The sequence below is a fragment of the Sitophilus oryzae genome, unplaced genomic scaffold, assembly GCF_002938485.1.
Source record: "Sitophilus oryzae breed Bouriz unplaced genomic scaffold, Soryzae_2.0 scaffold_1582_pilon_pilon, whole genome shotgun sequence".
Classification (NCBI taxonomy): Eukaryota; Metazoa; Arthropoda; class Insecta; order Coleoptera; family Curculionidae; genus Sitophilus; species Sitophilus oryzae.
In genome coordinates this window covers 1,263,747-1,271,378 of record NW_022146261.1, presented here as the reverse complement: position 1 = coordinate 1,271,378, position 7,632 = coordinate 1,263,747, and positions in this window count along the sequence as shown.

Here is a 7,632-nt window from a genome sequence, read left to right as displayed (position 1 = left end):
CTGATAGTTTCGATGCTTCTTTTGGTTGGATATTGGCAAAACTTCGGCATTTACTGAATAAATACCATCGCCAGCTAAAACGTACTGTTGCCCTTGTGCGTTTCAGGAAATGGGCCTGCAATGTCAACAGCGGTTCTTTCGAATGGCAGTCCAACGCTATATTGTTTCATTTTTCCCTAGATCGAGTGCTTGGTCCTTGGCTGCCTGCACAAGTTTTACATTGTCGACACCCTTTCTTGCATTCTTCACATTAATCCACCCAGTAAAAACGATCTCTCAGCATGCTCAAGGTCTTGTTTACTCCAAGATGGCTCCAGTTTTACCACCGTGAATCTCTTCCAATACCTGGGTAAATTTCTTCCTTGGTACCGTAACTGAGTTGTTACTGCCCTGTCATCCGCACTTTCCCACGTGCGCTTTTACAATCCATTCTCAATAACCAGTGAATTCCACTGAGCCCAGAGAGCTTTGAAAACCAGCCCTCTATCCGCAATATCCTGCCACGGTGGTCTCTCGCCGTTACCTTCCTTGAGCCGTAGTATTGATCCGATGTCTGGATCTTCCATCTGATCTTTCCTCAATTGTAACGTAGTCCATTGTTCGTCAGTTCTAAGCTTAAAACTCCTTATCATAACAAGATGCCTTCGCGTTGTTTCGTTTTACAGCAGTGCTTACAATCGATTTGACAGGGGCTTTCTCGATAAACGTCTGCGGTACCATGCAACTCTTTTCATCAGCACGATGTTTGATTTTTAAATTTTTTTTTTTTCTTTTTTCTTCGCGTTTTAAGTTATATTTTAATTAATTTTTTTAATATAATAAAAAATTTAATTAATCATGATATTTGAGTAATTTAAAAATTAATGTTTTTTTTTTTTGTTATTTATTAAAATTAGTTAAAATGAGTAAAGAATTATATTTAATCGTAATTCATGTTGTTAATTTTAATTAATTTTAAATAAAAAAGAACGAATAAAATAGAATTAACTATAAATCAATATTCTATATACAGGTCATAACACTGCCAGTCTCATCACTCTTGTTTTATGGCGTAAATATATTAAAACCTATAAGTCTCCACAATAATAATCCTGTTTATTCGTTAGCTTATACTCTGAGCATATCCAATCCTGAAATTTGTGATACCCCGAACTCTAAGTTCGTTTCGCGAGTTAGGCTCTTTAGCGATTTTTTTCTTTCGTGTAAATCCGTCTGCGAATACTGCCCAGGAATTCACTTTCGCTGGAATAACCTCTCGGTTTCAAGTCAGTGCGCTTTATGGGCCGAACTTTTCATAATTCGCACATCCCTCAAATCTTTCAACCAATAACACGTGTCGGGGATACACCAAGGCCGTTTTCCAAGTTAATCCTTTTAACACCACCTCCATGAGATGTTCGAAAGTGGCTGGAGAATTGCATAATCCAAACGGCTTGACCTTGAATTGGTATATTCCGTTTCCTGTAGAAAAGCCGTCTTTTCTTTGTCTTCATCGTCCAGACCAACTTGCAAGTATCCACTCTTTAAGTAGAGAGTAGAGAACCAGCACGAACCTCCCAGTGTGGTTAACGTGTAGTCTATAAGTGGCAGTGGGTAGCTATAACGTCATTGAGCTTCCTACAGTCCACGCAGAATCGTGCACTACCATCTTTCTTCGTCACAAAAACAACAGGAGATGACCATGGGCTCGATGATTCTTCGATAAATCCATCTTCTAGCATCTTAACTACCATTGTCTCCATTTATTGTTGTTTGGAAAGGGGCACCCTTCTAGGTCGTTGTCGAATCGGCTGAGCATGAACAGTATTAATCCGGTGCTTCACAAAATCCGTTCTTCCACTGTTATTTTTCTCAAAAATACTGCCATGCTTTAGCAGGAACTGCTTAACCTTCTGTTTCTCCTCAGACGTTAGGTGATCCCATGGCAGTTCTAGATGTTTTAGTGATTCTTGGGATGCCTTTTGAGTAACAGCTGACGACACTCCATCACATCGGGTGACACATCTTACAGGTTCGCAGATATCTTGTCACCTTTTTGAATCTTCACACAATTCGGGAAAACAATCGCAACTCTGATCGGTATATTCTTATCAGTGTTCACCAATGACTTTTCTACTAAGTACCTATCTTTTTTCTTGTCGCTACTTTGTCCCAGTCCAACACAGCACCAAGCGATTTTCTCCACTTTACCGAATATGATCTTCTCGGTATTACCAGGTATCACCACGTTTCCGCTGATCTTACAACCATTCTTCCTGGTCCCTAGTCTGGAGATAACATAAACACTTCATTTCCGATATTCAGGATACTTCTCTGGTGATCGAACGAAAAACCATGTTGCGATTAATCCATGCAAGATGAGTCATCTTTCAGATATCTGCCTAAGACGCTATGCTTGAACTTCAAATTTCCTACTTTCAGTTCGACGATGTTCTCGTACCGGCAATTTCCCCCGTATGTACGTAAAATCACACTGGTTTGCTTCTCAGAGGCATCTAGCTTCATTCTGCACTGAGTTATGCCCGCACCAAATACTTAGCGCCCAGTTATCCACGTCATTCGGATTCTCCCCATTGGACTTTCGTCCCGTCACCGTAACTGATCGGTCTCAGTCTATGGAAATTTGCGGGCTGTGCTTTTTTCAGTACTATGCTTGTAATCTGACTATTAGTTTGCTAGTCGATTGGGAGCGGCTGATCAACACGTACCTCCACTCTCGATAATGCCTCTGAGCGACCGCGTGAGTCATTCGAGGGGAAAGCGGCTCTAAACATGCCTTTATGAGTGTATTAACTTATTCTCTTCGTACGTGTCGCTCTCTGTCTAGGGTGTTTTGACATCCCTTGTTTATAGTAGCTCACATAGTTTGTCGACTTTCTTACACATTTCCTCCAAACCTCTGTGAGTGCTTTCGGGTTGTTCCTCGACCGTTACCGATCTTATCTTCGCTCTAGGGATGGCGCTAAAAACAGCTTCGATTTCCAGCGCCCTGACCAGTGATTCGCTGCTGGTTTAGACATCGGAGATTTGCAGGCTCGCCCTCTGTAATTTTCGTTGTTCCCTCAGTCCGCTGACAAAGCACTGAGCAGCGAGTTCCTCCCTAAACCTTCCGGTGCTTCTGGATACGCCAGGTGTACCAGCCGACGCAAGTCTGCTTCAAATTCCTGAAGACTCTCTCCGGACCTCTGCAGGCTTGTGTCTTGATCTGTGCCTGCTAAAGTTGGCGTCGATGTTGGTCGCCATATCTTCTGTTCAATGCAGCAACCAAGGTCTCGTATTCCTGCTGTTGGACCGCAGGAATAGTTTGCAACAATTCCAGGGCAGGGCCACACAGCGCGATGACAAGTGCAGCTGCTTTCTCCTTCTCGCCTCCATCGAATTGGGCAGCTGGCAGCCTGCCTGACTTCCGGCGAGTGGAACTCCATTCCGTCCAGGGTTGCGTTCATTGGTCCATGCGCTGTAGAGTTGGTGCCCTTGAGTGATGGCTCTTTCGCCCCTTTTGTGTCCAGTGACAATATCGCCAGGATGTTCGTATGATGTCACCTTGGTCTCCCTCCTGTAGTTCCATCTCTAATTTTTCCATTTTCTGCTGAAGACGCTCCTCCAGATCTTCTACGACTTCTTGGAAGTGGGTCTCTTGTCTTCGTTCCGAATATTCGATACTCTTTTGAATACGGTCCTGCTCTTCTGTTTTGTCTTGGTTGTGTCGCTGAACATTGTTTAATCTTCTAAAATTTTCTCAAGCCCTCTGACGATGCTTATCACTCTCATCTTCTGATATCCACCTCGCTTTCCACCGCCACTTCCTTGCATTTGTGCATCCCCCCTCCGCTTGTTCGCATCTAATATTTTCAAATCTTCGAAAACTTTTACCTCCAACAGAGAGAACAACGGACCCAGGACAGTGTTCCTGTTCTATATTCTGGTTTATTATACTACGCTGTCGCTCTACCTTCTGTAGTAAATGACAATCTACCAAATTATCCTGCCTTTGATAAACATACACAAGACACAGGTCCTGTTTCTTCTCTGTGTTCGTCGTATTAGATTTTTCGCCTGGAATCTTTCAGCGGGCTTTCGCTGGAAATATGTCTCAGCCGGCGTCACTGTTCTTTGTTGATCCGTTAGCGCTTAGTTTTGTCCTCTTCCTTTGCTCTTTCTAATCTCGGGCTCGCTCGTGTCTTCTCGTTTCTTTACGGAGTCTTTCTTGTTCTTCTGCTTTCTCTCTTTTCATAGTCCGGCGCTTCGCTCTCTTCCGTTCTTGTGTACGGAGTTTCTTTCTGATTGCATGGTTGGCCGCTTCGCTTTCTGTGCCTTCTCTCTTATAATTCTCCATTAAAATCGCCCAATAATTTGCTTACTTCCATTTTCTTCGCTTGCTTCCTTGTACCAACCATAAAAATACTCTAATTTCGTCTTAAAAATCTTCCATCCACTTATTTTCTTTTTTATGCTTAAAAATCCTCTTGAATCGCACTTCCGACACCAATTGTTACGGTTCCGTGGGTCCACTATTTTAAACTCACGATAAAATAACGAATTTATTTTCTCACTTTATACACAATTTATACTAATAACACACAACAACTAACTATTCCTTCACCAAATTGTCCGATTTTCAATTTCCACGGGGTATATTCAAATTTCAAAAACCGTCTCAGTTGTCGATGGCTCCGGCTTATATACTCTATTGACTGCTTCTCGAAATTTCCCCATTTCTCGGAAAGCGTACTTCTTCATACCAGACAATTCTATTGTCTGATTCCCTTACTTCTCGACTTGACTAAAAGATGGCGCCTGAAAAAGTCTTTTAATTTCTGGCGGATACGTTGCGGTTGTGCAGGCAACCAGTAATACATTTTTAATTTCTGGCGGATGCGCCATTTTTCTTGACAATACATACTGATAATTTCTCATTTCTGCCGATGAAGCGCTGCGGTCAGAATTTGTTGAAATCAACTGAAATGCACCAAGCCATGGTATTTAATACTGTATGATCGAAGAAAAACGGCGTCCCAGTTGGCTTGGAAATGAGCATCGATGATATTCCCCATATAATTTTACATATAAAATGACAGCGTTATTCATTTCATAGCTATCGCTGATGCCGTTTTTTTTTTCATATTGTATTAAGCATATGAAAATTTTTATATAACGATTATAAATAAGTATGTTTTAATACCGATTTTGGCTTAAAAATCGATAGACGTAATTCAGGTAACAGTTTTGTGCCAAGGAACAAACATTAAAAGTGAACTTATTGCGGTTTGCGGTGGTGTGTGGTAGGTATCACGAACTTTGCATGTCTCGAACTGTGTTTAAAGTTGGCTTCGTTTTTCCTAAATGGGCCTTGACAACTCAATGTTTACTTGCGTTTAACTTTTTTTTGGGGGGTTTTGGGGTAATAGACATGACTGATGTACTTGTTTGTCAGTTCGAAAACTGATTTATACTTAAATAAATATTTGTCTAGCTTCAATTTAATATAAGCTTATATCGACTTGGTTACGCTAACCATAAATAGATCCATAACTCTCTTGGGATATTATTAACGGGGAATTAAGGTACAATAATTCCTTCTACATTTTATAGGTAACAACCATTGAAATTTTACCGGGTGGCCAACTAAGATTGGACGCCGGCTGTATCTCAAAAACTACTTATCGTATAACGTTGGGAAAAAAACTGTAATAAGTAAATCGGCCAAGAAAAATCGCTGGAAATTATTTCCAATTTCGCGAAAAACGTCCGCTAGGAGGTGCTTTTGTAATAGCCAATCAGGGTTTTTCTCCAAAAATATGTGCAGGTGAAGAGGTATTTTAATATTGCTATCATAATAAATAGGAAAAAAAAAAAATTTATTATTTTTTTTTGTTAGGAGTATTCTTGCTCTTATCTCATTATAAGATAAAGTGGTGGGGGAAGTTAAACTTGCTTTTTATTAAAATAAAAAATAAAAATGAATATTTAATAATAACCACTATCCATACTTTCTAAGAGATAAATTGCCAATTTTGTTAGGGGATTCATCATGATGAAATTGCATTTGTTGCAATTTTATCAGCATGAATGCAGTTGGTGTAGTTGATGCAGTTGGCGTAGTTGTGCCGCTTATTTTACTATGAATGTGTCGGGCTTCTTAGATACCACTTACTTTAGTAGATAGAGGCGCTGGAGCAGCATATTTCCAGGGCTCAGTGCTAGGTCCTAATTTGTTTCTGTTGTTTATAAACGATATTGCTAGTCTGTACATCAGTGGTAAAATCTATCTCTTCGCGGATGATACTTGTTTCACATGGAGCAGCTCGGACACCACGGCACTTCATAGAACCAATTCCAGTGACTTAATCAACGTAAAAACATGGTGCGATTCTATTTATCTGTGTCTCAACGTATCTAAAACTAAAGTCTTAACATATAAAAGTGCTACCTTTCAAACTCTGATAATACCTGACGTCGCTGATTCTGTTGAAATCTTTTACGGCATTCTTGGGAAACTATTTAAAATGGATTTGCACTATCTCGATTCTTTAGCTAAAAAAACTTAGTTCTGCCTGTTTCAGCACTTAGACCAGTTGCTAATGTGCTTATTGTCAACATCTAGGACGTCTATGTATGCCCTTTTTGGTCGCATCTCCATACGCACTTCCATTCTGGGGTGCGTATTGTGCGACTCAATTTGAGCGTATCTTCAAATTACAAAAGAGAGCTGTGCAATATTCACTGAGGCTAACCAGTCGTGCTCACCGCCGGACTTTTTAATAATTAAAATATAACTCTTCCTTCCCTATTCATACTAGAATCCGTCTGCCTAGTTAGCAAGCACGTATCGAGTAATTCTCTAGGGCCAGTTCATGGCTATCCACTTAGGAACGCAGAGCATACATTGTATCTGCACCCTCACGCTGCGCTCTAGCTCGCTTCCCATATGTGTACATGCTAAATAAAGTGCACAACTACATTGCATCCTTCCGCCACACTCCTTAAAGGTGTCATTTCTCCCGTCCTGTCGTCTTGCATTTCGGCAGAGCCTTGAGTTCATACTTACTGGAGAAAGCCTTTTACGCGGTTAACGATTTTTTTATTAATATCTGGGGTTCTAAATTTAACACACATTCACTAATTAAGAATGATTTTTTGTTTCTATCATTCTAAATTTCAGTACGATTGACTTATATACAGTTTTTATCTTACATGATTTGTTCTAATGTTCTATTTGATATTGTTTAATGTAAATAACATTCTCTTTGACAATGTACAATTTCTATATAATTGTTATAAAAAAAAAAAATTGTTTATATATATATATAGATTGTTTTTTTTTTTTTTTTTTTTTTTTTTTTTTTTTTTTTTTTTTTTTTTTTTTTTTTTTTTTTTTTTTCTTTTTTTTAAGCTGTGTCACAAAACGTGAAATTTTTGACTATGGACAATAAAGCAATTTCTTTCTAGCCCGCTAGGTCATCGGATTCAATATGCCTGGTTTTTAATTTGGGTCGCCTCACGAACATGATAATAACAATTAAATGGTATTAAATGAAATTAGAATTTTATGTTTTGATATTTTGACGAAACCATTTTACCTCTTTTTGTTTCCTGGCCTACTACTATAATTTTAACACTAGACCATATTAG